This window comes from Lissotriton vulgaris, chromosome 5 (assembly GCF_964263255.1).
Source record: "Lissotriton vulgaris chromosome 5, aLisVul1.2, whole genome shotgun sequence".
Classification (NCBI taxonomy): Eukaryota; Metazoa; Chordata; class Amphibia; order Caudata; family Salamandridae; genus Lissotriton; species Lissotriton vulgaris.
Window position 1 is genome coordinate 998,657,765 of NC_141693.1, and position 21,664 is coordinate 998,679,428.

Below are 21,664 nucleotides of genomic sequence, written 5' to 3' on the forward strand. Positions count from 1 at the left end.
GACCCCCATTCTGGACATGGTAATTTGTTTTTTAGACCTGCTAAATTCCAGGAAAGAATTCATAACTCCCTGATTCCCAATACTGCCCCCAGTGGTGCCTCCCAGGAAGACGAATGAGGAGGGGGATATACAGCCTGATGGACCCTACCTGATCTTGCAGGTGCTACACTAGGTCCACCCCTGTCAGTACGATCCAAATGGGAATCAGGCGAGATAAGTACAGCCTCCTCGCTTAGGTGGCTGTCCACTGCTTAAATGTCGTGCCAGTGATCCAGAGCCAGACCGCAAGTTCCGTTCACACTGCTGACAGCGCGGCCTTCATTAATGGAATGATCGGGTGGCTGTTTCTTCCGAGTGACGCCCGTGAGATGACCGACCCCCAGTCAGTCAACCTCCTCAAGATTTTCATATCTATTACTTTTTGGAATATTATACCGAGGGCGCCTACAAGGTTTGCTCCACCTTTCTTCCATGAGAGGACCAGGGCCCACAGTGAGGAGTGACGAAAATGCACTACCTCTCTCATCAGAGCTAGGTTGGGGATAGAAGTACTCCAATGCACAGAGGCTTATTCCTGTGGGTGTGTGATGATCTGCATTTGGAGTGCAGTCTGTTAGCAGTGTTGGGGTTGTTAAAATTGATAACAACACACTCCCCAGCTTCGGTCTTTCGGGCATCGCCCAACCAACCCACTCTGAGGACCATGATTATCTCCCCCGCACTGGCATAATTAAAATGCTTAAACCTTGCGAGCCAGAATAAACATTTGTTCCTTAAATCAAGCTGGGATTCCTTAGAGTTGTGTGCAATTAACGGGATACCTGTCAAAATAGCGGCATACGGAGCACAAGCTGGGAGGAGATTTATACTGGGGAGGGAAGTCACCTTGATGTCACTAGCAGAAACCTGAGTTGATAGTGCAGTTTGTGTACTAGTAACCTCCCTACTCACTGTCTTAACCTGAGCCCCTCCTCCTGCTTCCATGGTACTCCTTCTGTGAATGGACTCTTGGGTAGCTGCTGTGGTTTTGGTGTTCACTTCCTTATGTAAACCACTGGTTGTGTGTGTCTCGGTTGTGTCAGTCCCCCCTCCTTGTACATGGGCTGTAAACTGAGTAACATCATGTCTGCCAGTTTCGACTCCTTCCCCCACTTTGCTAGGCCCGGGGTCTATTCCTACTAGGGCACTCAAACCTTCCCAAGCTCTCTCCATTCTGTCTAAATGGGCTACTAAGGGTGCTAATTCTTCTTGAATGGTGGCTCTTAGTTAAAAGGTCAGCCATCAGATTGTTTACCCACATTGTATCTTCTACTGCTGTACTGTCTATTTGAGTTTTAGCCCTTGATTTTACTGGTTCATCTGGACCCAGTGTATCTGCCTGGTTATTTGCACATTGTTTTTTTATTTTTTGGCCCTTGACCTGGTTCTGCTTTGCGTTTCCCTTTATTTGTAGTATTGGTGAGCGTACTCGCCCTATCTATTTGCTTGCGGGTTCGAACGACCCACGGTGAGGGTATCCTATTAGGTGTTTGTCTTTCTTGGGCCCCAGTTATCAGGATGGGGGAGTGACCAGAAGGAGGAGGAGGCAATGAACTAAGCTGCAGTGTTTGTGAGGTGGTTGGTGACAGAGTCGTCTCAGGGTCTTGTATACAAATATCCGGGGTAAGGGAGAGCCTCCTTTCTTTGCGCTCTATTTCCGTAGACACCACCCCAATGGCCCTTTGAAGCATTTTGTCTATTGCAGTGGTTGGGGGCTCGCATGTTGTTTTGTTTTTGCTAACAACTGACCTTTTGCCTATTTTTTCGGCAGGTGTTGTTACCGCTCAATTGCACAAAGGGCCTCGTTTCCCCAATGTACCGATGTAACTAAATACCCTTAATCGTTCAGAGAGGGCTCAAGTTCAGAGTATAGCCCACCTTTCAACACAATTACAAGTTTATCCTCCCTTTCATCGTCCAGTTTGTTTGAAAAAAAAAGAGTAAAAACCTTACCGCCAAGGGGGGTACGTAAACAATAGCGCCGTAGTAGTCCAAGTGGGAGGAGGGACAAACAAATGCTATGTATTTTTAAATCTGAGTCACCAGTTTATTATGGGCATATGAATTGGAATAAGCCTTACCCCTTCGTTGGGTAGCAGAGTAGGTGAAAGTACAACTGCTCATGGGGGTGGCCCTGCTCTGCCTCTTCCTGTCGCTGAAGGGCGCAGGACGGGCCCCCCCTTGGTCCGGGCTTCGCCCGCTCGTGTTCCGTGCTGCAGTAGGGCCGTGCTGACTTTGAGGGCCTCCGGCGCCCTCCGCTGATGCGTATCGCGAGAGTCCCGCAAAGCCTCCTGGGAGGTGAAGTAGTCACGGGTCTTGCGGCGTGAGGAGGCTGCTGGTGCTTGGGCAGCCGTTCCCCTCCCGGCAATGAGCAGGGCGAAGTGGGAGCAGGTAAGGCGATGATCATTGGCCGTTCCCCTCACAGCAGACACTGGATCGATTTAGTGCATCCCGCGCTGCGGGTGGGCTGCGCTACCTTTGAGGGCCTCCGGCGCCCTCCGCTGACGCGAATCATGAGCATCCCGCAACGCCTCCTGAGAGGTGTAGTCCTCACGGGTCTTGCGGCATGAGGAGGCTGCTGGTGCTCGGGCAGCCGTTCCCCTCACGGCAATGAGCAGGGTGAAGTGGGAGCAGGTAAGGCGAGGATCATTGGCCGTTCCCCTCACGGCAGACACTGGATCGATTTAGTGCATCCCGCGCTGCGGGAGGGCCACGCTGTCTTTGAGGGCCTCTGGCACCCTCCGCTGATGAGTATCGCAAGCTTCCCACAAAGCCTCCTGGGAGGTGTAGTCCTCACGAGTCTCGCGGAGTGAGGAGGCTGCTGGTGCTTCGGGCAGCCGTTCCCCTCATGGCAATGAGCAGGGCAAAGTGGGAGCAGGTAAGGCCATTATCGTTGGCCGTTCCCCTCACGGCAGACACTGGATCGATTTAGCGCACCTGCAGAATCTTGATTGGCATCTGTCAACCAACCATCTGCTGCTTCTTGGAGGAGGGTGCTGGGTCCTCTATGGTCCCCACCAATGAGCCACAGAGCAGTCTGGTGCAGTGGTGGAGACTTGAGCTTGTCTGCATCCCAGAAAACCTGCCTGGTGCTTGCCAAATGGCCCATGCTTCCATCACATGTGCCTGTCTGGAATGAGCGAGTTGACTATGTCAGCACTTGGACCAACCGGTTTGTTTGCCACCTGCTGAGAGTGTGGGCTATTGGGGATTGAGCTGTAGTCCCTGCCACTGTTTTCTCTCCAGCAAGTGCTGAGGTGAGTTAGACATAGCTAGATTTGAGGCCTTCCCTTCAATGTGGTCTGTTTTAGTTGCTTAATCTCATGCTTACAGCTGGACATTTGATGTACTTGTCATGTAACTGAAGCTGACTTGCTGCTCCACTCTTGTGCAGCCAATATGTCTGGGGACATTATACGAGGAGCTGGCTTCTGCAAGCTTGGCATCTCCATAGTGCAACTTCCAGCACCGTTTGGAAGTGTTCGTTCATAGTGGAGTGAGCCCTCTGCTTTGATGGCGCTGTGCCCTGCACTTGAATCATGGCTGCAGAGAGAATCCTGTTAATTTTGGGATCTGTATCTCCTAAGTGTTGTCTTAGTTTTCAAAGGCCATATTCTGATGACGGGAGCTGCAATCACTTGCACTTTCTCTTCAGCACAGCAGCCCATAAACAGCGGAGCTTGAAAGTGAGTGGCTGTTTCCATGTTTGGTGGTAATTCCCCCTCAAGTCTGGCACTGGTTTTGGGGTTGATGCCTTGGGATGCTTTCCCTTCTCTTACACTGCTGAGACACTAGACTACTTGTTTTTGTGGTTGAGGTCCTTCTTCTTTCCAATGACAATTGTAGCTGCTTTATATTTCGGTTGTCCTACCTCTCCCCCCCCCATATTGTTTATCATATCGGAGGTGGGCATTTTGCTACTCTGGTGTGATCTGACCACTTAGTTACCATAGAAAGAGAAGTAGAATTTGCCTTGTTTGTGTTTAAATAAAAAAAGGTCCATCACATCAGGATATGTTTTCAAGAAGAAAAGCAGTAGGATTGCCTTAATTGCTGCAATATCTTTATCACAGTACTGAGGTGTAATCTTGTTTTTAAGATAATTAGAAAACCTGTCATCTCACCATAGAATATTAACATAATAATACATTGAAGTGCCATGGCACTGTGTTAGAATTAGGGATTACCAGTGCTAAAAGATCTCAAAACTCATGCTACTTAAACCACATTTCTAGAGGTAAGTGTGCTAATTTCTTTACCCGGCTTGCTTGGCCACGACTTGTTGGGATCCTTTACAACATTAATTTGTCTTCTCAGCTTAAATCAGGGCACAATATCCTACTTCTCATGGACTCCCTGCTGAAGTCCAGGTTTACCTCCAGAATCCACTGATTTCTCACAATTTTGCCTAATTCTTTTCTTCCCTTCACTAGTTAATTAACTTACCTGCCACGGCTGCTGTTCGACCTTCGCTAACACATCTTGCTCATGAAAAATTGCCATTATAGATCTCCTTCTCTTTCTAAACACTTGACCAAAGCAGGACCCAACTGTCCAAATATTCTAAACTCATAAAACATAATATGAGGGTAACCTCAAAATTGATCTTTTAATTTTCACCTCTAGTAATGCAGGATAGGCAATTTCATTTTGAGACTTTGAATGTGTATTACTGTCAACATATCGTACAGTCATATCCTAGCAGTTTCCCCATCTACAGATTTGTCACCAGTCTGTCTGTCTCCATCTTCAACTGCTGATTCTCATCCCTCCTGGTTATCACTCCATAACTCTTTCCACATCTCCACTCCCAAGGTCTCTCTTGTGGTTATCTTCCTGTTCGCATCTTACAGCTACTCACATTCAAATGACAATGCTGGCTTTAAATCCTCAAGCACCATTACTAATCACTACCAGACTAATATGGCTTAACAAATGGAGAAAATCAATTTAATCACACTTGCAGTCAAGCAAATTGCCCATTCTATTTTCAATATGCGTATCGGACAGCAATAATCAACATAACAGCTTGAATACTAAGAACAAGAACAACTGCCTACCACAGAGCAACTGGAACTCATCCACTGAAAACAAGAACCTGTCTTGGTGGCAGGGAAATGCAGGACCATGTGAAAATTTGTAAAAGCAAATTTGGTCCTTTTAAACCTAGCTCCACAGTAACCCATATAGACTTCCCAATCCCTAACCTCAGACCTCCTCGTTCTTCTCCACCACCTTAAAAGATAGGATTGACTACCCTTATCCATGTACCTATTGAACGGCTAGCAGCTCCCTTATCGAAAACTACCTACTCCTCCCGTCTGTGCCTGTTGCAAAGCTGCTGCTTAGCAGTTAAGCACGGTTTGGGGATCTTCACCACTATCAAGCACAACTTAGACATCAATACACTTACAGACGCCAGCTTTAAATGCCCTTCACATAATGTTGTAAATCACATTTTCGTTTCACACTGCACTATCCTTCGATGTAAATGCAGGGACAGGCAAGGTAGCAGAATTGCAATTGTCCACAAGAATGAGATTGACTGTAGAAGATTTCCTACTTACCAATATCAATCTCTTGTAGTCTCTGCTCTCAACAACTATGCACTGAGGGCTAGATCTAGGCCCTGTGGCAGATGGGCCATTGTTCGTCTGTTATGGCGGGACGGATCCACCCATTGGTCCTACAGTTAACTGTCCACTGTATTAAGGGTCTGACCTGACGGACAATCTTCAGTCATGATGCAGGAAGGGCCATTGGCTGTTCTTTAATCCGGTGTTCCAACATTCCCCGTTATTGGACAGCCCTCTGCCAATGTTGGTATTAGTGGACTGAAGTGTCAGTGGATTGAAGAGACCCTTATAATGAGAAAAATGGCTAGAGGGGTGTCAAATGGTCGACACGTCCGTCAATATAAACCTGCTGAAAAGGAACTAATGAACAACACCTGCAGTTTCTACTATAAAATAGTCTCCTCAAATCACACAAGCCATTTGTCACTCACAACAAGCAGTAGAGCTCCTACCTGAAATCTTTCAACAGTGGCTTATAGAATATAGAAACCAACCCAGAGTCTAAGAAAATGAGTTCACTGTGATGGTGGAGGAGGATAATTAAAGTTCAGCTGTAATTGTTTGGAGCTCAAGCACCAAAAAACATTAGTGACCCAGAGAAGAGGCAGAATTGTGGATAAGGGGAATGCTGTCACTAGGGGGGTGTATATTTTGCATAATTTGCTGTGAAATTATGTGAAATGCAAATCTATCATGTTGTGCTATTGTGTACTGCAAATTGCCTCCTCATGCACATTTTTGGTGTGAGGAAGCATTTTAACAAAGCAGTGACATCCAATGCCTCATCTACAGTGAAATAAAGTAATGTGTATATAAAAGCCCTAAAAGCCCTGCATGAACACTTCAAAGTGGCCTGTTCCTGGAAACTAAAATGGAATAGCGCTGTCGTTCAACTGTAGCCCACCATACCTCTACCAACAACAGACTGTGTGGAAGTGACACCTTTGCCTGCTGATGCCTAAAATTGCTTGAGAGTCTTTAGAAAAAAACAGTAAGATATTGTGTAAGAGCAGTGGGGTAGTTTGCCTCTGAACGGTGTATCTTGTCAACAGTGAAAAAGGATGTGGGTTGAGTCACAGGGAATTAGCAACCCTGGATGTCTTTGCATCACACCTTTATACTTCCTAACTGGTATTCTTTCTAGATTGGGTGTACTATTTTTACACTGACATGAAATACTTGTTTTTGAAGGAACAGAAGCATTGGGATGTACTTTCCTTTTGTGTAATCCACTTTAGTTTCAGAGTGTACTGAGTGCCCACATTAAACTCCCTTAGAAGCCCATGACTGTTCACCATCCCTACCACTGTCAAGTGCTTTAGGAATTTGACTTGGCACAGTTTTGTGAAGACATTATAGGATGGACGCTAGGACAAAAGAACCAAAAATTCCTAGCCTCCATGTCAGCAAACCCTCCCCGCTCCCCCGGCCCAAGCCTTCTCTTTAGACCTTCAAATTTTGTTTCACAATGGCCAACATAATAGGCTGTGATGTATATGAAATGTTAATAATCAACACACACAAGCTTGAATGAAAAAGAAAAAAAGTTTGTCATATCCAAGCAACTTACAACACTATAAACACCACAGTACACAAAAAAAGAACAAATGAGGAAAGTTGATTTTTCTGAGAAACAATTATATACCTTAATCCTGGCTGCATATACTAATATGTGGAAGATACCTAAGGAGTAGGTGGCCATACGCATAGCATCACAATGGTTACACCAACTTCAGCGAACGCAAGGAGAATAATAAGCCACTGTCACCATGCACCAAAACAGTCTTTTAGTAAAACAAACATGTGCCCTAGAAATATGGTAAAACACTGAATATTACACAGATGATAGGTTTATAAACCCACTACCATTTCAACCATTCGCTCTAAACTCAGTTTAAGTTACTTGAAGATGCCCACTCTACAGTTGTAGTGAATGTAGCAGGATAGAAAGACTGTCCCTAGGCTTTGAATGAACATGTACTTCAGAACAAATTGCATTAACACAATATCTCTGAGCACCACATCACACACACAGAATGTATGTATTTCTACAAAGAATAAAGAGATATTGTCTGACAGGAATTCACAAGACTTTACTCTGTATCAATTGTCCACTCAATAAATCTAAGATACATTTCTTAAAATTCAGCTCCAATGCCCCGTCAGCGGGGTGAGGAAAATTAGTTACAAGGTGTCTAGCCCTACAAACATCAATAAAGGACAAATGTTCCATAAAACAGAATAGGAACTTGAATAATAACTATGATTTCCAAAAAGTCAGAATGTGTATTTGATTCAACACAATGGTTCAGCACACCATACAGTATGTAGTAACAATATTGATCAAATTAATGATATCAGTAAGCCATGGAGTTTTCTTTCTTGTTTTTATTCCAAATCTTCACACACAAGTAGCCAACACGTTTCGTTTGAAGGACTTCTTCAGGGCTACAATAAACACATATACAAAATATACATATTATACAGTGCTATATTACAATTAAAAAACCTAATTTTTATGCAACATAAGTGTAAAAAAATCTTTACAGATATTACTATGCAGTCCATAAACAAACATGGCCCACTGACAAGAGTAACAATTTATCCTCATTAAAACAATGAATAGATATCACGGTCTATATTGTGCAAGAATTTAAAGTGCAAAAAGCTTGGTGTCACTTTGGTCAGTAATTTTCTTCAAAGAATTACATATTGTGATTGAACAAACAACCATTAATAAAAATGGTGGAGGGGAAGGAGGAATCTTCTAGGTTTTTGTGGCTAAGTCCACAGGTTGGCCATAGCTAAAAGAAAAGGAAGGACTGTATCTTACCGAAAATTATCAAAGTTGCGTCATGGATTATGTGTTCCAGGGCTTTATCAATGAGAACAAGTCTTCAGTTTATTTAGTGGAAAAGATCCTATTGTGAGAAAGAATTGGGTATGAGTTTCTTCTGCTTTATACATCGATTATTAGTTTGCCCAAGGTTTATTAGCCGGACACAACACATACCTTGTTTTAAAATGAACTAGTCAGTTCTCTTCAAATACTGTATTGGGTGGAAACGTGATTGTCAGATGCCAAAATTCACATCCTTTGCCAGTGATATCTATATTCACCCTAATAAACAATGAGGTGGAAACTAGTTTAAAACCCCAGAACAGCCAGTCATTATCATGCATGACATAAAAACGGTGATCTGAATATTATTAGGTTTCCAAGTAGGACCTAAGTATATAGGGCCATACTATTAACATAAACTTTCCCGTAAATCCCAATTGGAAAACATAAGCGCGTTATTCAGCACTACTACTTGACCCAAAACCACATTCAACAGTGTTTAATATTATCACTGTAAGGGAAAGGAGGTGCCTGCCCTGATTTTACAGCAATAAAATGTAAGCTCAAGAAGGCAGATTGGAGCAAACTGATTCGCCACTGCTCCTTATCTTGAAGCTGCAGTAAGCAGTATTTACTAACATATCAGAGAGGAAGATGGAAGCACCCTGCCCTAGTCTAAAAAACTTAAATTGAACCCAGAGCACAAATAGGCTTAAATAGCCATACTATCCGCAAAGTTTTAGCAGCCCTCCCAAAGTGTCACTTACTTGAACGATCGTCACATCTCGGTTCTTCCCGGTCGCAGCCTCGAATTGGTGGTTCGAACATTTGACCGGGGTGGCCCAGTTTAAATAGCCCGCAAACAAGCATCACCTGCTAACAATTATCAAAGAAGTCACGTCGATTAATGCAAGTGCAGCCGCCATCTTAAAATTTGCACGCAATGCATATACGTTAAGGGGAATAGAACCTTATTTTAAAAATCGTAAAAGATTTTGTGGTGTACAAAATATCCATACGAGGTATTTAATAAAAAAGTTTTTGGGAGTTTATATATTGTTTTTAGTAGCGGATTTTGAAACAGGAAATTCCGTATGGCAGCAACGAATTTAAGTCTCCGATACGGACGCCATTTTTAAAACACCGAATAGAATACAGATTATTTCGCCTGTGTTCTAAGAATTGGTGTGATGCCGCCATCATTTCATGAAAATTTTAATGTAATGGTGAAAAACTTGAGTAAGCTATATTATTCGAGGATATAAAGTTTATAAAAAGAAATATGCAAATGCGTCAATATGTTTAAACTTTAAAAATTGGTAATCGAGAAAGTACTGTACTGATCTAAATATATAGCGCAATCCTCAGATTTGATATTACCACAATGATTCATATTTACAATATTAAAACAGAGGGCAACGAATTTTGCCGTATCGGCTTATTTGGGCACCATTTTGGATCGGAAAACAAACAATATTGTTTACTAGAACCGATATATAAGTGTATTCCCTTGTTAGATCTACATTATTTACATTTTGTGCTCCTACTTAATTCTATCCTTTTACGGCCAAAAACATAATATAACAGGTAGTTTGGTGCCTAGTGCCATACAGTAACACAAAGAAGTTATTTCCAAACTGTGTTTGTCAGTAGTGAATGGCTCGTTTTGGGCGCCATTTTGGATCGGGAAATGAGCAGTATTGTTTACTAGAGCCGATATAGAAGTGCATTCCCTTATTAGATCTGCATTACTTATAATAGGCGATCCTACAGAATTCTATCCTTTTAACACCAAAAAACATCAAGTAGTTTACTGCCTTGTGCCATACAGTATCACAAAGAAGTTATTTACAAACAGTGTTTGACAGTAATGAATGGCTCATTGTGCCATACTATATCACAAAAGATTATTTACAAACAGTGTTTGTCAGTGATAAATGGCTCATTAATTTATACAATTCAAAATCATTCATTTTAGAAAGCATTGGGGGAAGAATAACTTTTATACATCAATGTATCTCAGGAAGACAAATATTATTACAGAAAATGATATAATTCATTATTGATGTTAAGTCCTTTGGAAATGCTGCGTAGCCGACAAATCCATGCAGCTTTTCTTTGTCTGAGCATTTTGATTCTGTCCCCACCTCTTATTGGTGATTTAACATGATCTATACCAAAAAAACGGATATTTGATTGATCTGGGTGGTTCTCATGAATATGCACAGACACAGGATATTTATCATCTCTATTTCTTATGGCTCTCACGTGCTCTTGAATACGGATTTTCAAATTTCTAATACTACTACCCACATATATTTTGTTACATGCACATACAATAATATATACAGTATGGGTAGTATTACAATTGATGAAAGAATTTATGGAGAATTCTTTTTCAGTGTTGTGTTTGAATTTGGACTTTCTGTGTATACCAAATTCACACATATTGCAATTGCCACACGTGAAGAAACCATTGGGTTTCTCAGGAAGCCAAGCTATTGTACTTTTTTTCTTTGCTTTTTGGACATAGCTTGGGCAAAGCATATTTTTGATTGTTTGTCCCCTTCGGTACACCACCTTGGGTTTTTCAGCAACGGTTCCAAGTGGCAATTTTGCTGATTGTAAAAAATGCCAATTACGTCTAAGGATGTTGTATACGTGATGACTTTGTACATTATATTGAGTTATGAAAGGGACATTGTCAGTTTGGGACCAGATTTTATTCTTTGGCGTAGGGACCAAAGTGCTCTTCCTGTCAACTTTTTGTATTTTCTGTTCAGTTTTTTTGATGTTCTCTTTAGAATACCCTCTTTTCACAAAATTGGTCTTTATTTGATTTACATTTTCTTTAAATGCTTCGTCAAGGCTGCAGTTGCGCCTTGCTCGTATCATTTCCCCATAGGGGGATGGCATTAATAGTGCTACAGGGATGTGCACTTTCGGCATGCAATATACTATTGCATGACGTAGTGCTGTGTATTTTTTTGTCTCTATGGAACAATTTTAAATCCAGGAACTCTATACTTTCTCTGGAGAATGACATCGTTAGTTTTACATTAAATCTGTTGTTGTTCAAATAGTGTTGAAAAGCAGCCAAATCTTCAACACTTCCATTCCAGATTAAAAGGATGTCATCTATGTACCTAGCATAGAAAATTATATTGTCCATCCATTGCATGGCCCCAGGTCCCCAGGCATGCTCCGTCTCGTACAAACCCATAAAAAGGTTTGCATAGGACGGAGCAAACCTGGATCCCATAGCCGTTCCACGTTTCTGTAAGAACCAAGAACCATCATGTAAAAACACATTCATGGTCAATACCATGTGTGCCATGTCCAATAGCATCACTGAGTGGTCTAGATGGGAGGCACTTCTTTTATACAGGAAATGTTTCAAGGCTCTCATACCATAGTCAGTGTGAATACAAGTATAGAGGCTTTCTAAGTCCATAGTGACGAACATTAGTTCGTCACTATTCCACTCAAAGTCATCCAATTTACTCAGCACATCCCTGCTGTCTTTTAGATAAGCTGGTAAATTACGAACGATCGGTTGATGAAAATTATCTATATATTCTGACATATGCTCTGTAGGACAACCATTTCCAGAAATTATCGGTCTTCCTGGAGGGAAGATCCCTCCCTTATGTAACTTTGGTAGTATATAGATACATGGGTGTCTACTGTCCTTAGCCTGTAAATACTTATATTCTCTGTCTGAGATTAACCCTGTTTCATGCCATTCTCTTAGTCTAACATTAATGGCTTTCTCAATTTTAGGGATGGGGCACTCTTTCAGCTGTTCATAACAAGGATGGTCACTTAACTGTCTCTCTATTTCACTTAGATAGTCCTTAAGATCCATTAAAACAATATTACCTCCTTTGTCAGCTTCGCGTATAACTAACTCATTATCTTCTTGCAGATTTTTTAGGAGGGCCAGATAATTTTTAGAGAGATTGTAATGATGGGTACAATGAGAACGACTTCCATGGTTGTCCTCAAGGCGGTGTAATTCGGATGTGACCTTTTCCAGAAATTTGTATAAGTCTGTGTCATGCACACCTGGTGGTATAAATGTGGATTTATTTCTCAGACCACTATCAATGGTAGTATCCTCATGAATATTATGAAAATTGGCCATTTCTCTAATGTCAACATTTAGATCATCCTCATCCAAAGTTGCCAACAAATGAATGCCATCCAAATCACAAATTGTTAAACCATGATCCTCACTCATATTTCTTAAATCATTGGTAGCGATAGACTGATGTTCTGCAAAGTATTTCTTTAATTTAAGTTTTCGCACGAATTTGTACAAGTCAGCATGCAAATCAACATAATTGCAATTTTTACTAATACAATAATTCAAACCTTTTTGCAAAATATATGTTTCATTATCAGTCAATTTTCTCGAAGATAGATTTACAATGTTTAACTCATTGACAAGACAAGCATTATTTGAACACACTTCTATTTTTTCGACATTGACATTTTGCTTTGCAAACGAGTTTGTACTCTTGTTTTTCCGTTTCTGCCCACCCCGTCTGGTTCTGCGTTTGAATTTTTTCTTTTGTTCCCTAGCCTGTAGTGTTGTACCTCCTTTAAAAAATGGGATGTCTGTGGAGTGGCCATCGAATTATGGTGCCCTCTCCTGGATCGCTTTCAATGGACGACAGAGAACTATTGCTGGTTGAGATGTCTAATGCTGTTGTCACAGTTTTGTCTGTAGCTGTGGGTTTAGTATTCACATCATCATACTTTTTAGCAAATGTGAAAACTCTGCCTCTCTCATAATCTAGTTCGACCCTCATGATTTTTTTCTGCTTTTTATCTTTAAGATATATTTGGTAATTCATCAGCTCTTTTTTTAGGATTTCATAATTTTTCTGTGTATTATCCTTCAAATTCATTTCCAAGATCTCTTTCTCCAACTTAGCTATGTCTTCTCTGATTTTCAGTCCCTTTCTTTCGGCATTAGTTATCAAAATTCACATCATGCGAAATGATGAGTCGTACAATCCTTCCTCCCAGTCCTCCAGTAGGTCACTATCTAAGTCCTCATAGTTAGGAAAGATTAAAATTCTTAGGCCGCGGGGTATTTTTTTGTTTTCCACATATTTTTTTTAAGTGGCCCCGTCCCACCATTTTCCTAGTTCCTGTTTTTTTTAGTCTTTCCAGACGGATACATTTCTCCTTCAAACCCTCACTTTTTTGATTTTTGTTTTCTGTATCCTTTTTTGGCGAACCTTTACTTTTTAAAAATAGTTCACCCAGCATTTCTTCACAGTTATCCTCAAAATTCATTATGTTACAAAGTATGACCTAGAAGGTGCAAGTCTACCCAAATTAACAATTAGTAATACTAAGACAGGGGTACAGGGTAAGACATTTGACTGCACTCTATCCACTCTATCCTGGTCTAGTTGTGTTTGTGGGTGCCAGAAACCTGAAGCCACATACCCCTAAGCTTCCAAAGCCAATGCCCTAAGGCACTGTATACAATTCAACACATTGGTTCAGCACACCATACAGTATGTAGTAACAATATTGATCAAATCAATGATATCAGTAAGCCATGGAGTTTTCTTTCTTGTTTTTATTCCAAATCTTCACACACAAGTAGCCAACGCGTTTCGTCCGAAGGACTTCTTCAGGGCTACAATAAACAAATATACAAAATATACATATTATACACTGCTATATTACAATTAAAAAACCTAATTTTTATGCAACATAAGTGTAAAAAAATCTTTACAGATATTACTATGGAGTCCATAAATAAACATGGCCAACTGGCCCACTCACCCAATGGCTTATCTCTGCTGCTGACTCGGTGGCACCTTTAAAACCAATCAAGACGAGGCGCAGTCATGACACCCAAAGGTGGTTCACTGAGGATCTCAGAGCATTAAAACTCAGTCTCCGTCAGGCAGAAAGGCGCTGGCGTCGGGGATACTCCCCCGAGACAAAAGAGATTTTTTCCTCTCGGCTGAGAGAGTATAAGTCAGCAATAACTCTGGCTAAATCTCGCTATTTCTCTAATAAAATCCTGGACTCCTCAAACAAGTCCAAAGACATATTTTCAATTGTTGAGGAATTGTCCAACCCGGCGAGAGTTACCATTGCTCCCCTCCCTTCCCAGTCCTTGTGTGACTCCCTGAACCAATTTTTTGTGGCCAAGATCATTAAGATTAAAGCTAGCATTTCTACCCTAGCCTCACCTGTCCCCCTCCCGCCCGGTGCCCCCTGCTACTCCAACACTCACACCTTAACCCAGATCCCCCCTATCTCAAAGGTTAATTTTCTTTCACTTCTGCATAAAGTCTCTTCTGGCTCCCCTAGCGATTGCTGCCCCCCCCTCGGCCCTTCGGGAAGCCTTCACTTCCTGTCCTGAACCCCCCCTAGCCCTCTTAAACAACTCTTTGACTACTGGGGAGGTCCCTGGATCCTTCAAACGGGCCGAGGTGGTAGCCATTCTGAAAAAATCTTCGGCAGACCCGTCCATCATGAGCAACTATCGCCCAATTTCCCTCCTCCCTTTCCTCAGGAAAGTTCTGGAGTTGCATGTCACTCAAACCCTCAGCACCTTTGTGGAAGACTCGTGTGTCTTGGACCCCCAGCAGGCTGGGTTTAGACCTGCGCATTCCACAGAAGCAGTTATCCTTTTGTGATGGACGAATTGCGCAGGGGGGCCGACTCTAACACCTGTCAAGCCCTGGTCCTCCTGGACCTGTCGGCCGCCTTTGACACGGTCGACCATGACATCTTGGTCGACCGTGTCAGAGAGGCTGGCATCCAGGGCACCGCCCTGGACTGGGTTCGGTCTTTCTTGACTCAACGCCATCAAGCAGTCAGGCTGTCCCAGTTCTCCGCTACTCAAGTCGAGCTGACCTGCGGTGTCCCACAGGGCTCTTCCTTATCCCCCCTTCTTTTTAATTTGTACCTGGCCCCGTTAATCCGTTCCCTCCGTAGGTTTAATGTCTCCGCGTTCAATTACGCGGATGACATCCAACTGGTTTTTACCATCAACTCCTCTGATGAATCTATCACCACTTTTCAAAATACCCCCTGTTTCATCAGTAACTGGATGGGCTCAAACCACCTGAAGCTCAACCCAGACAAGACCGAGCTGGTTCTTGTCGGGGGACCCTCCAATCCCTGGCACCCCTCTTTCTGGCCTGCAAGCCTTGGAAGTCCCCCCTGCCCTGTCAATTCAGCCAAAAGTCTGGGAGTCGTCATTAGCAGTGACCTCTCTATGACGTCTCAGATAAGCGCCGTAGTATCCTCAAGCCACTTCCAACTCAGGAAAATACGCAAAATCTCTCGCCTACTCACCACCGATGCCCTCATTCTGGCCCTGCTTGCGTTAGTCATGTCTAGGCTACGCAAATGCACTATATGTAGGCATTCCTGCTTATCAACTCAGGAGACTCCAGTTGATCCAAAATCAGGCCGCCCGCCTGATTCACCACCAACCCAGAGATCAACATGCTCGTCCCTTTTAAAAAGTCTCCATTGGCTTCCGGTATCTGCCCGCTGCAAATTCAAGCTTGGCTGCATTATCTCTAAATCTCTTGCAGGTCACAGCCCCCTTTTCATCTCTTCCCTGCTTCACCCGTATGCCCCTCCTCGAACCCTTCGGTCATCCCAGATGGCCCTGTTATCAGTTCCCAGATTCAAGAGGAAGAAACATGGTGGTCTTAGGTTTTCTTTTTTAGCCCCGTCTTTTTGGAACTCCCTACCCCTTCCTCTTAGGTTTCCCTCTCCTTACTCCAAGTTTAGATCCTCCCTTAAAACGTTCCTCTTCACTGAGTCTTATAATTAGCTGCTATTTTTTGTCTCTCCTCCCTGCTCCCTCAGCAAAGCGCCAAGGAACCTAATGGTGTTAGTTGCGCTTAACAAGTTTATTTAACATAACAACATAACACTGACAAGAGTAACAATTTATCCTCATTAAAACAATGAATAGATATCACGGTCTATATTGTGCAAGAATTTAAAGTGCAAAAAGATTGGTGTCACTTTGGTCAGTAATTTTCTTCAAAGAATTACATATTGTGATTGAACAAACAACCATTAATAAAAATGGTGGAGGGGAAGGAGGAATCTTCTAGGTTTTTGTGGCTAAGTCCACAGGTTGGCCATAGCTAAAAGAAAAGGAAGGACTGTATCTTACCGAAAATTATCAAAGTTGCGTCATGGATTATGTGTTCCAGGGCTTTATCAATGAGAACAAGTTTTCAGTTTATTTAGTGGAAAAGATCCTATTGTGAGAAAGGATTGGGTATGAGTTTCTTCTGCTTTATACATTGATTATTAGTTTGCCCAAGGTTTATTAGCCGGACACAACACATACCTTGTTTTAAAATGAACTAGTCAGTTCTCTTCAAATACTGTATTGGGTGGAAACGTGATTGTCAGATGCCAAAATTCACATCCTTTGCCAGTGATATCTATATTCACCCTAATAAACAATGAGGTGGAAACTAGTTTAAAACCCCAGAACAGCCAGTCATTATCATGCATGACATAAAAACGGTGATCTGATTATTATTAAGTTCCCAAGTAGGACCTAAGTATATAGGGCCATACTATTAACATAAACGTTCCCATAAATTCCAATTGGAAAACATAAGCGCGTTATTCAGCACTACTACTTGACCCAAAACCACATTCAACAGTGTTTATTATTATTACTGTAAGGGAAAGGAGGTGCCTGCCCTGATTTTACAGCAATAAAATGTAAGCTCAAGAAGGCAGATAGGAGCAAACCGATTTGCCACTGCTCCTTATCTTGAAGCTGCAGTAAGCAGTATTTACTAACATATCTGAGAGGAAGAAGGGAGCACCCTGCCCTACTCTAAAAAACTTAAATTGAACCCAGAGCACAAATAGGCTGCAAATAGCCATACTATCCGCAAAGTTTTAGAAGCCCTCCCAAAGTGTCACTTACTTGAACGATCGTCACATCTCGGTTCTTCCCGGTCGCAGCCTCGAATTGGTGGTTCGAACATTTGACCGGGGTGGCCCAGTTTAAATAGCCCGCAAACAAGCATCACCTGCTAACAATTATCAAAGAAGTCTCATCGATTAATGCAAGTGCAGCCGCCATCTTAGAATGTGCACGCAATGCATATACGTTAAGGGGAATAGAACCTTATTTTAAGAATCGTAAAAGTTTTTGTGGTGAACACAATATCCATACGAGGTATTTAATAAAAAAGTTTTTGGGAGTTTATATATTGTTTTTAGTAGCGGATTTTGAAACAGGAAATTCCGTATGGCAGCAACGAATTTAAGTCCCCGATACGGACGCCATTTTTAAAACACCGAATAGAATACAGATTATTTCGCCTATGTTCTAAGAATTGGTGTGATGCCGCCATCATTTCATGAAAATTTTAATGTAATGGTGAAAAACTTGAGTAAGTTATATTATTCGAGGATATAAAGTTTATAAAAAGAAATATGCAAATGCGTCAATATGTTTAAACTTTAAAAATTGGTAATCGAGAAAGTACTGTACTGATCTAAATATATAGCGCAATCCTCAGATTTGATATTACCACAATGATTCATATTTACAATATTAAAACAGAGGGCAACGAATTTTGCCGTATCGGCTTATTTGGGCACCATTTTGGATCGGAAAACAAACAATATTGTTTACTAGAACCGATATATAAGTGTATTCCCTTGTTAGATCTACATTATTTACATTTTGTGCTCCTACTTAATTCTATCCTTTTACGGCCAAAAACATAATATAACAGGTAGTTTGGTGCCTAGTGCCATACAGTAACACAAAGAAGTTATTTCCAAACTGTGTTTGTCAGTAGTGAATGGCTCGTTTTGGGCGCCATTTTGGATCGGGAAATGAGCAGTATTGTTTACTAGAGCCGATATAGAAGTGCATTCCCTTATTAGATCTGCATTACTTATAATAGGCGATCCTACAGAATTCTATCCTTTTAAGACCAAAAAACATCAAGTAGTTTACTGCCTTGTGCCATACAGTATCACAAAGAAGTTATTTACAAACAGTGTTTGACAGTAATGAATGGCTCATTGTGCCATACTACATCACAAAAGATTATTTACAAACAGTGTTTGTCAGTGATAAATGGCTCATTAATTTATACAATTCAAAATCATTCATTTTAGAAAGCATTGGGGGAAGAATAACTTTTATACATCAATGTATCTCAGGAAGACAAATATTATTACAGAAAATGATATAATTCATTATTGATGTTAAGTCCTTTGGAAATGCTGCGTAGCCGACAAATCCATGCAGCTTTTCTTTGTCTGAGCATTTTGATTCTGTCCCCACCTCTTATTGGTGATTTAACATGATCTATACCAAAAAACGGATATTTGATTGATCTGGGTGGTTCTCATGAATATGCACAGACACAGGATATTTATCATCTCTATTTCTTATGGCTCTCACGTGCTCTTGAATACGGATTTTCAAATTTCTAATACTACTACCCACATATATTTTGTTACATGCACATACAATAATATATACAGTATGGGTAGTATTACAATTGATGAAAGAATTTATGGAGAATTCTTTTTCAGTGTTGTGTTTGAATTTGGACTTTCTGTGTATACCAAATTCACACATATTGCAATTGCCACACGTGAAGAAACCATTGGGTTTCTCAGGAAGCCAAGCTATTGTACTTTTTTTCTTTGCTTTTTGGACATAGCTTGGGCAAAGCATATTTTTGATTGTTTGTCCCCTTCGGTACACCACCTTGGGTTTTTCAGCAACGGTTCCAAGTGGCAATTTTGCTGATTGTAAAAAATGCCAATTACGTCTAAGGATGTTGTATACGTGGTGACTTTGTACATTATATTGAGTTATGAAAGGGACATTGTCAGTTTGGGACCAGATTTTATTCTTTGGCGTAGGGACCAAAGTGCTCTTCCTGTCAACTTTTTGTATTTTCTGTTCAGTTTTTTTGATGTTCTCTTTAGAATACCCTCTTTTCGCAAAATTGGTCTTTATTTGATTTACATTTTCTTTAAATGCTTCGTCAAGGCTGCAGTTGCGCCTTGCTCGTATCATTTCCCCATAGGGGGATGGCATTAATAGTGCTACAGGGATGTGCACTTTCGGCATGCAATATACTATTGCATGACGTAGTGCTGTGTATTTTTTTGTCTCTATGGAACAATTTTAAATCCAGGAACTCTATACTTTCTCTGGAGAATGACATCGTTAGTTTTACATTAAATCTGTTGTTGTTCAAATAGTGTTGAAAAGCAGCCAAATCTTCAACACTTCCATTCCAGATTAAAAGGATGTCATCTATGTACCTAGCATAGAAAATTATATTGTCCATCCATTGCATAGCCCCAGGTCCCCAGGCATGCTCCGTCTCGTACAAACCCATAAAAAGGTTTGCATAGGACGGAGCAAACCTGGATCCCAAAGCCGTTCCACGTTTCTGTAAGAACCAAGAACCATCATGTAAAAACACATTCATGGTCAACACCATGTGTGCCATGTCCAATAGCATCACTGAGTGGTCTAGATGGGAGGCACTTCTTTTATACAGGAAATGTTTCAAGGCTCTCATACCATAGTCAGTGTGAATACAAGTATAGAGGCTTTCTAAGTCCATAGTGACGAACATTAGTTCGTCACTATTCCACTCAAAGTCATCCAATTTACTCAGCACATCCCTGCTGTCTTTTAGATAAGCTGGTAAATTACGAACGATCGGTTGATGAAAATTATCTATATATTCTGACATATGCTCTGTAGGACAACCATTTCCAGAAATTATCGGTCTTCCTGGAGGGAAGATCCCTCCCTTATGTAACTTTGGTAGTATATAGATACATGGGTGTCTACTGTCCTTAGCCTGTAAATACTTATATTCTCTGTCTGAGATTAACCCTGTTTCATGCCATTCTCTTAGTCTAACATTAATGGCTTTCTCAATTTTAGGGATGGGGCACTCTTTCAGCTGTTCATAACAAGGATGGTCACTTAACTGTCTCTCTATTTCACTTAGATAGTCCTTAAGATCCATTAAAACAATATTACCTCCTTTGTCAGCTTCGCATATAACTAACTCATTATCTTCTTGCAGATTTTTTAGGAGGGCCATATAATTTTTAGAGAGATTGTAATGATGGGTACAATGAGAACGACTTCCATGGTTGTCCTCAAGGCGGTGTAATTCGGATGTGACCTTTTCCAGAAATTTGTATAAGTCTGTGTCATGCACACCTGGTGGTATAAATGTGGATTTATTTCTCAGACCACTATCAATGGTAGTATCCTCATGAATATTATGAAAATTGGCCATTTCTCTAATGTCAACATTTAGATCATCCTCATCCAAAGTTGCCAACAAATGAATGCCATCCAAATCACAAATTGTTAAACCATGATCCTCACTCATATTTCTTAAATCATTGGTAGCGATAGACTGATGTTCTGCAAAGTATTTCTTTAATTTAAGTTTTCGCACGAATTTGTACAAGTCAGCATGCAAATCAACATAATTGCAATTTTTACTAATACAATAATTCAAACCTTTTTGCAAAATATATGTTTCATTATCAGTCAATTTTCTCGAAGATAGATTTACAATGTTTAACTCATTGACAAGACAAGCATTATTTGAACACACTTCTATTTTTTCGACATTGACATTTTGCTTTGCAAACAAGTTTGTACTCTTGTTTTTCCGTTTCTGCCCACCCCGTCTGGTTCTGCGTTTGAATTTTTTCTTTTGTTCCCTAGTCTGTAGTGTTGTACCTCCTTTAAAAAATGGGATGTCTGTGGAGTGGCCATCGAATTATGGTGCCCTCTCCTGGATCGCTTTCAATGGACGACAGAGAACTATTGCTGGTTGAGATGTCTAATGCTGTTGTCACAGTTTTGTCTGTAGCTGTGGGTTTAGTATTCACATCATCATACTTTTTAGCAAATGTGAAAACTCTGCCTCTCTCATAATCTAGTTCGACCCTCATGATTTTTTTTCTGCTTTTTATCTTTAAGATATATTTGGTAATTCATCAGCTCTTTTTTTAGGATTTCATAATTTTTCTGTGTATTATCCTTCAAATTCATTTCCAAGATCTCTTTCTCCAACTTAGCTATGTCTTCTCTGATTTTCAGTCCCTTTCTTTCGGCATTAGTTATCAAAATTCACATCATGCGAAATGATGA